The sequence below is a fragment of the Sus scrofa genome, chromosome Y, assembly GCF_054392235.1.
Source record: "Sus scrofa isolate SSC_HxYL_T2T_F1_AM1 chromosome Y, Sscrofa_HxYL_maternal_Yorkshire_Landrace_v2.0, whole genome shotgun sequence".
Lineage (NCBI taxonomy): Eukaryota > Metazoa > Chordata > Mammalia > Artiodactyla > Suidae > Sus > Sus scrofa.
Window position 1 is genome coordinate 13478728 of NC_139402.1, and position 9856 is coordinate 13488583.

At 43.2% G+C, this 9856-nt stretch overlaps 1 pseudogene; it reads left to right on the forward strand.

Moving 5' to 3' along the window:
• The first annotated feature begins 5778 nt into the window (after nt 1–5778).
• On the forward strand, nt 5779–9620 carry LOC110257885 (heat shock transcription factor, Y-linked-like; annotated as a pseudogene).
• The last annotated feature ends 236 nt before the right edge of the window (nt 9621–9856 follow it).

Genomic DNA, 9856 nt, shown 5'->3' on the forward strand with positions numbered 1-9856 from the left:
ATTAGCTAATGGCTCTCAATGCTCCCAAAATGCCACTTTCAATTTTTTTCTATAGTGATGTTGTATTTGTTTTTCCATTATAGCTGGTCCACCGTGTTCTGTTCATGTTCTGCTTCATCACTGTACAGCGTGGTGAGCCCCTTCCACATAAATGTATGCATTCTTTTTTCTCCCTTTATCATGCTCCACCCTGAGGGACCAGACAGCGTTCCTAGTGCTACACAGCAAGATCCCATTGCTAATCCAATCCAAAGGCACTAGAAGGCATCTATTAACCCCAAGCACCCCATCCATCCCACTCCCTCCCTCTCCCTCTCCCTCTTGGCAACCACAAGTCCACATTCAATGTAAATAGCTTGAGTGACCTCAATAACATTTGTCACTGTAATGACGGGTGGCATGAAAGGCGCTGTGTCTTTACTCTCAGACCACACACCTCCCTCTGTTCTCCCTGCTTCACATTTCAAATTCTTCTCCATCATTCATGTCATAGTCCCTCTCATTCTGACAGCTCCTGCTTTGATCCTGCAGACCATTATTCTCCACAATACAAATCTCTCCATGCCTCCAGCTCTCCCCCAACACAAAATCCTCCAGTCCCCTACCCAAGTTGTCCTCAGCTTCTCCCAATCCTAATCCAGATACTGACCCCTCTTCCTCTCCTCCTCATACAGAGTTCTGTACCCAGCTTCCTCCTTCTCCAAACACCTCCCAACCAGCTCCTTTGGTCCCTTGAGGGGGAGTTGCCAGCACTGGAGGGATTGTCCAGGTCCATGTCCCTATTTCCATGTCCAACCCCTCCCACTTAAATTGAAAAACAAAAAAGATGAGACTCCTTCTCTTCTGATCCCTCCATCTACATTTAAGGAATTTGAACAAATCACTCAGTCCTGTGACCTTACCTGCCATGGTGTTGATGTCGCCTTATCCTTCATCCTCGACCTTGTGGAAAAGGAAAGGGTCTGGTTAGCCACTCAGGCCCACACAGAGGACCTCTGCTGGCAAAACAAGAACCAAAGAGTGCGGGCGGTAGCAGTCCCAAGACAGGATCCAAACTGGGACTCTCCAGTCGATTCCCAGGCCTTCAGACACCAGAGTCACATGGTAACTTGTCTCATAGGAGGACTATGTGAAGCAGGTCTTAACTAAAAAAAAGAAAAAGAAATTAGACAGAGCCCACATGAAAAATCTGCTTTCCTTCCTGATTAACAGAGGCACTTCAAAAAGATACACAGTTAGACCTTTCCCATTTGGAGGGAATCTTTCCTTCCACACTCCCTTCATCTCTCAGTCTGTCCCTGACATAAGGCACAGATTACAAAAGTGGGAGGATGGGCCTCAAACCCCTCAGCAGGATGTCTTCACCCTCACCTTCAAGGTCTTTAATAATCAGCATAAAGAGGCTGAAAGCCAACACTTAAAAAGAGATCGGGCTAAATACAAAATGCAGGCAACTGCCATTCAGGGCTCCCCCAAATATCAGCTCTCTCCCCTGGACAATGGCTCTAAGACACTCCAGGCCCATGCTGCAGGTGTGATAAGAGAGGCCACTGGAAACCTCTCAGGGGACGGCCACACCCCTCCCTGCAGAGAGACCAGAATCCTTGGACCTCAACAGGCCAAGCCACCTTGGCAGGATCACAGAAGACTGAGGGTGCCTTGGAAACCCCTGCATCCCAGACCCACAACTACTACTCGGGTGAAGCACCAGGTAACTCTGCTAGTTGTAGGTAAGCTGGTATCCTTTCTTATCAACACAGGGGCCACTTACTCAGCACAACCTCAATTAACAGGTCACAAACACCCCTCTCAAGTCTCGATTGTGCATGTTGGTGGTCTCATCTCCAAACCCTTACCAAAACCCCTTCCAAACTGCACCCCATCAGGGACACCCTTTAGCTGTTCTTTCCTGATATTAACCAAGTGCCCAGCCCCAACTCTTGGCAGAGATATTTTATCTAATTTCAGAGCCTCCCTCAGACTTCTCACTCCTGTCTCTCTTTCCGAGCCCTCTCTCCTCCCCCTTGCTCATCTAGAACATGATAAGCTACCTCTCCCAGCCTCCGTTCTTTTGCCCTGGGTGTGGGAAACCTCCACCCATTCCATAGCTCAGCAGCTTGCTCCCGTTCAAACTGAGTTAAAAGACCAGTCCGCAAACCTCTGCCAACCTCAATACAGGCCCCTGACCGAAGTCACTAATGGAATCGTAGGCATAACCAGGGTCCATGTCCCCTTCCCATGTCTGACCCGTACACTAAACTAATCCAGACCCGGGGACCAGTGAAGGGCATGCCATTCTTTCAGTCCCTTTTATCAGCCAGCCTTCCCCTGACAGACACATCTACACATATTAGGACAGGGCCCACAAACTCCATGCCTGGACTAATTGACAGGGCCTTTAAGACTCAGGGAAGAGGCTCCTCAGTTCTGAGGGAAAAGTTTTCTGCCCTCAAGGAAACAAAGTCATCCCAAGAGAAATTTGCCTGTGTCCTTGAGATGCAGGTGTTCTGCCTGGACATCTGGAAGCCTTAGCTCCACCATCTTTCTGAAATAGAAATTTCAGGAATAGGGGTACATTTTGCAAGTTGAATTCTCAGGGTCAAGGAGAAATCGTATGCCTTTTGTTCTAAACATTATTAAAAGATGTTTAGCCACCTAGACAAGTGACCTTGATTTGTTCCATCTGTCAGGGACCCAGTTTGAAGCCAGTGTCTCTTGCAGCTGATGGGTTTCACACAGGTGTACCTTATTCATGGCTGAGACTTTGGAATGGGAAATCTGAGCTTCCTGTTTTGTATGTATCGTTGTTTGTGTTGTGCATGTGTGGCCTTGCCAAAATTACTTCATCAAAAAGCTCTACTTAATTGGCTTGAAGGAAATTAAGCTCTTATATGAACTCTCAAAATACATAAGGTAAGGTAATTTTAGACTCACATGAACTGGAAAATATTCCGTGTTAAATTAACATCTGATATTAAAGTTAAAGTAGGTTGATCTAACTTAAATGGGCATGTCTTCAGAGTCATTGGCAGAAGCTTTTCTTATTGCACCTAGGTTTGATAAAAGTCAAATCGGATGCTGAGGCTTCAGTTACTAAGAAGGGACAGCAACATCACTTAAGACTATTATCGGTGTTTTGGTGCTATGCTGTGATGTTCTGTACCAGGAAACACATACTTTTAGAAGTGATAAAAAGTCCACCCAGACAAGTAGACATTGTGTTTTCAGTAAAGAAGGAAGGAGGAATGGAATTGCATTCTATTAAGGGAACAGAAAGTAAGTCTGTCGTGTAGCTTGTTATTTTGAATGGAAAGCTAGCAGACAGAATAATACGGATACAGAAAGTGATGGAAGATTTCTGCGAAGTGGACACTAGACAGGATTTTCAAGCTTGGTCGGGACTGACTGGGAGTTTAAAGCTAAAAAATAAACTAACTTTAAAGGTAAGCTCGTGTAAAACTTGAATTAGGTTTCTGTCTCTCTGCTAAAAGAAAGGTTTCTGAACCTTCTTAACCTTACCTTGTTCATACTCTTGATAACAGGTTACATGAATCGATTGGCCTTTAATTTGTATTTGCTTTTGAAATCCTTTGTTACTTTGGTTGAGTGACTAGGTAATGTTTTACAATAAAGTGAGATTCTACTTGGCCAGGTGTTTAAATTTTGCATTCTCTCTCTCGCTCTGTGTGTGTGTGTGTGTGTATTTGCAAATTTCCTAAGTGTAAATTACAGTGTTACAGGGGAGAAATTGTCGGATGAAAGGTATGAACCCAATCTATAAAGATATAGCTCACAACTTACTCCCTCATTCTCAGACATTTGCCATCCTGATGACCTTGTAGCATGGGAAAAGTGTGCCCCTAAATCAGAGGAGGGAAGATAGGTAAGCAACAGCTGTGAATTCAAGAGCCATGACTGTGGGAAATCCAAGAGGCAGCTTGGTTCTTCCTGGCTCCACAGAAAACCCATTAATGAAAAGAAATGCTTTGAAAATATGTTCTCCATTTGGGGTATTCCTTCTACAGTTTTGGGTTGACAATATCTGGTGAAAGTGAGGATCATTTTCGAGACAATCTTGTGACTCATACTCTAGTTCTGTGTTTTGAGGTTAGGGTTCACTTTCTAAAACTCACTTCCCAAATAGTTCTTGGAGGCTGTGTTACAATATTTCAATGTTTAAGGGGGGTACAAAGAACATAGTCTCAGCATGGGAAGCTGAGTGCTGCAATCTGTCTCTGCGAGAATATCTGATGCCCCACGATAACCAGGGGGTTATACATTCTGGGAAAGTATCATTTAAATGGTTGTCTCCAGCCTAGATGGAAGGTCTCTTGTCGGGAATACTTAAGTACCATATGCACAAGCAAAGTGAATAAAATACCTCTGAAAATCTCTAGTTCCCTCTTAAGAAGGTCATCCACATTGCACTGGTCTACAGAGAGAACTACTGACATCAAACTCACCCTAAAACAAGGCCCTAATAACAGAAACACCAATGCCTGGACAAAAAGAAGTCACCATCAGAGGGACACCACTATCACAAGATTGCCCCCCCCACGACCACATGGTCATTTGTTGACCTTCTCATCTACGTTGGCGGGTTTCTCCCCTCCAAGGCTCTTCTCAGTGATGTTCCTAGGTGGGATCCCCTCATCTGTCCAACTAATACCTGCTCTCACAAGGGCACAATTATGTTTCCTTCAACTGTTACTCAAGCTCAATCAGCAGGTAAGACTTTAGCCAAGTGACATAACACTCCTGGGCTACATTAATCAAAATTTAAAGGCTCTCTTGTGTTGGGAATGTTTCAACTGTCAAGGGATAACCAGCCTAAGAACACTGGGGAGTACAGCTGAGTGGACAAGTCAGAATGAAATTTCCTTTAAAGAGAAGGAACAGACTAATCCAGCTGAACAGCGATAAAACAGGGCTGTTTTGTGTGAAGCTTTTCAATTTTCATTTATGACTTTATGAATACTGCTTTCCACATAATTTTTAAGAGGCCACAAATATTTTCTTATGTTTTTCCACTCCTTATCAGAATAGGTTAAGTTGTTTTTTTATTGCCACCAATATATTGCTATATTTTCTACTGCACAGCATGGTGAGCCAGGTACACAGACATGTTTATATTATTTTCTCATATTATCTTGCTCCATCACAAGTAAGGAGACATAGTTCCCAGGGCTACACAGCAGGATCTCACTGCTTATCCATTCCGAAGGCAAGAGACTGCGTCAATGAACTCCAAGCTCCCACTCAAACCCACTCTGTCCCAGTCCCCCTCCCCCTGGAAACCACAAGTCTATTCTCAAAATCCATGTTTTTCTCTTCTGTGGAAAGCTTCACTTGTGCTCTAAAATAGACACCAGATATAAGGGTTATCATGTGGTGTTTGTCTTTCTCTTTCTGACTTCCTTCTCTCAGCATGAGATTCTCTAGGTTTATGTTTTATTCACTGTCTCCACAAAATTGCTATTTCTTGCATTTCCAGAAGTGTAACTGAGTCACTGAAAATGATATATAGTTCCATATGAGATCAGTGGTCTCTAGATATGGGAACATGCAGCAAGAGGGAATATTTTCCTGGACCATAATAGACGAGGAAGATGGGTGGTCCAGAGACTTTTGGCTACTCCTAGTATGGCTTTGTCCAGGACTAGCACATTGAGTGGCCTATCTGTGACATCATTGCCAGACCTAGCAATGTTCATTGCTGGCACTGTGAGATGAAATGGTCATGAAATGCCTCCCCAAACTACGGTCAAATGTACGACCATGGGGGAGTATGGCCAACTGTGACCTCAAGTTAGCACTTGCCTAGAGGCTCTCCGTGCAGGAAAACTTGAGGCACAGCAGCTGTTGACCTGCAGCAACGGCTGAGCAGAGCTCAGGGAGGTGACCAGGGGTGAGGCACAGGCCTTCAGACCGATTTCAGGTGAGGATCTCTATGGGCCCAAATTCTTGCATCTTCTCTCATCTAGAAATACAGAGATCATTGACCATGGCAACTGCATGGGCCATTAGGGAGAAAAGGCAGAATGGAGTAGCTGTGGGTCAGACATCCAAGGAAGACTAGGAAATCTTATGGAAGTAATTTTAGGCAATCCCTTGTATTGCCAAGAACTTAAGGTTTATGTGCCCTGTCAGACGTGATGACACCAGCTGTTCTCAAAGCAGCATCAGCTGGCAGCGACAACCTTATATTTTCAAGGTCTTCTCTTATAGCAACAGAAAGGAGACAACATGTATTATGACCAATAGTTCCTGTGATTTACGTGTTAATACCACATCACGTGTTAAAACCTACTCAGATGAAACTACACTCCTCCTTCAACAATACTGGTATCAACCCATGTTTAATCTTATTTTTCCTTGCTTCCCATCCTCTATGGTAGCATATACCATGTCCATCCACAAGTACTCCTCACCCCAGGCCAGCAGGAAGCAGAGAGAGAAGAGTAGACATTCATCCCTATCCCATATAATGGAAGGCTTGAATGAGAGGATCCCAGGAGGATGGAGACAGACTGCCATACACCCCAACTATTGCTGCTCACCTGAGAGACTTGCTATGGACACCCCTCCCAGAATGTGGAAGTGCAAGTTGGGCAGCAAGAAACGAGGACCTGTGGGAAGCAACTGCCTGCACAGACTAACTGCCTACATGGATTAACTGTGCTCTGTCATGGGACTTGAGTCCCTACACCTCCCTTGACCTTCCCTTTCTTCTCCATTTTCCCTGCCGCAAGGTCCCACCGTGGACTCCAACCACAGACTCCCACCACAGATGCTTTATAAGCCTAACACCTCCTTGCAGTCAAGGCTGATGCCATCGTGGGCTCTGCCCAGCCCCCTCAGAGACCCTAATAAATCCCTCTTATGTACTATTTGGTCTTGTGCCTTCCTCCCTCAACAACCTAACGGAAAATGTTTGGAATATTGTTTAACACACAGACTACTTGCGTAGGATACACAGAAAACTCGATATAATAAAATCAGTGATACCAGATCACAGTCAGTTTTTAACAATGTGAAAACATTATGGTATAAGTTTTAAAGTATTCAGTTCAAGGGCATACATAATCTTCAGAATGTGGTACACCCATCAATTCCTCAGTTCTCATTGTATCAATCCGCAATGAAATCTCATAACTTTGGATGGTACTTCCCCACATTTCCTCTCCTAACACAAGCAACCATCAATCTTTTTTTGTCTCTATGGCTATAGATATTTTGCCTGGTGCCCAGGGCTCTTCCATGTCTTGGTTAGTGACAAAGGTCATGGTTTGTTTTGTTTTGTTTTGTTTTTGATTGTGTATTTGTTTCTTTTTTCTTTTCTTTTTGTCTTTTTATTTTTTGGACTGTACGTGGGGCATGCAGAAGTTCCCAGGCCAGGGATTGAACCCATAGCACGGCAGAGATCAGAACACTTTTGTAACAAGCTAGCCACCATAGAACACTGGCTATGTTTTTCTGAATATAAATACTGCACAGCTTCTAGTTATACACTCTCAAGAGCTGCATAACTTTTGTTTCACTTTGCCGTTGTTTTTTTTTTTTTTTTCTTCCATTTACAATGCCTTACATAACAGGCACAAGTGCTTACGTGCACGAGAGAGAACTTGCGTTTACTTCAGGGATGAAATGGATTTATATATTTATGTGTTTTTTTATTAAAAAGATTCCATTGGAATAGGATCTCATTTGCTGATCTCATTTTTTTTTCTCTCTTTGGGTTACTGTTCAAGTACGGAGCTCATATTTTATATTAACTGGGCTAATTTCATAGAGAAGTAAACCCTGACTGAAGATGATGCTCAGATTGCTAGGAGACTAGAGTCTTGTGATGTCACAGCTACTCAGGCTGGCAACCATTGTGATGGATTGGATAGTTTATCTGTGTAGGCTTACCAAAGCAGCATTTAAAACTGCAGAGTTCAAAAGCCATGCAGGTGAGAAAAGTAGCTGAAGAGAAATTTATCTGAGATGCTACATGCTCCTTCAGAAATTCAACCTGTGTCTCCTAAAGATGCACCAACTGGTTCAGATTCCTCCACTACATCTCCATGGTGTGATAACTCAATCACTGGGGACTTGGACTTGAGGTCTCAGATTGAAGAAAAAGCTTTCCAGGCTTTGTCTGAGGGCTCCCTGATGAAAGAGCCATGCCACACATTGTGTGCCTCTGAACCAGATGGAGATAATGATTTTCCTCCTCTGCCCTTTCCCAGAAAACTTTGGGAAATTGTTGAAAGTGATCGATTTAAGTCCATTTGGTGGGATGAAAATGGAACCTCGATCGTGATTAATGAAGAACGCTTCAAGAAAGAAGTTCTGGAGAGAAAGGCTCCCTTCAGAATTTTTGAAACTGAGAGTATGAAAAGCTTAGTTCGACAGCTTAACTTTATGGATTTACTAAATTGCGAAGGAATTTTCAAAGACCTGCCTCACTAGCCAACATTCTGGCAGAAGATAATGAAGTCTCTGCTTGGAACAAGGTATTATGAAATGTCCAGTTATTATTTACAGAGGGACATCTGCAAATATGTTCATACATATAGGGTCATAGTAGACCTTGAAGGTGGGATGAAGTACTGCTACGCTTTTAAGTTGAAGGCCACTTGGTCATAAAATATTTGGGGTGATAGAGAAATTTCCTAGCCACCTGGAGCCTTCTCGATGAACCTCACCCAATACAAGCCCCTGAACCTCATACTGTTACTGTAAATGCACCAGGCATTTTTATTTAAGGACCATAATTGCCTGTTCCCACTACATAAATTTTTGAAAATGTTAGTAATAGATGAGTATTATTTCCTGACATTAACTCTGTGTGATGAAACAAGTCAGATTTTTATGGATTCTTTGTCCTCGTATCTTTGTTTAAAAGGTCACTAAATACCTTTCTCTTTTGGTTTTAGCTGCAGTTCTACCATAATCCAAATTTTAACCGAGGCTGTCCCCATCTGTTGGTGAGGATGAAAAGAAGAGTCAGGATGAAAAATGCTTCTCCAGTATCGGCTTCTCTACTTCAAGGCTGCAGCAAGAAGCGCTCTAGAACAGGGGGTGATGTGGATAACCATAATTCTGATGTGGCTGCAGAAACTCGTGGAGAAGATGCAATTTCAACCTCTACAAATCTAAATGTGCCTTTAATAAGATGGCCTTCTATGAGCCAGAGAATTTCTAATACAACTACCCCAACTAGAAGTGGTCTTTCTTCTCCATCATCACCATCAGTCAGGCCACCAGGACAAATTGTCATGGCTCAACATGCTATTTTTAATCAGTTGACCACGTTTCACATGCACTCACAAAGCAGCTACTCTCCAGCAAGTGGCCACGTCGTGAATTTCATTACAACTACCACGTCCATTTCTCAGTACCACCTTATTTCTAACTTCCCAAGTGGTTATTTTGGACTGAGGGTGGAGCCTTCTCCTTTGCCAACCAGATACCAGAATATATCACCAACTGAGGGCCCTCTGTCTAACCCGCAACCAGCATCCCATCCATGGTTCCTAATGCCAATGGCCACTGACACATCTGCTGCCTCGCTTTCAAGGCCAAATCCTCAGTCCTCTTCCATATCTGAACATCACCCTAATTACCACTGACCTATCAAAGGACTATAGGTTATGCAGGAGAGTGAAGATGAAATTTTATGCTGGCAAAGTCACCAAATTCCTGCAATTTTGTTATTTCAGCAATAAACTTGTATGTTCATCTTCATAGCTTCAATTTCTTTACTTTTGACACAGTTAAGAGTAAAAGGATGCTGCATTTCTTTTTCTAAAATGATTTTTCCATCATAGTTGGTTTACTGTGTTCTATCACTTTCATACTGTGCCGT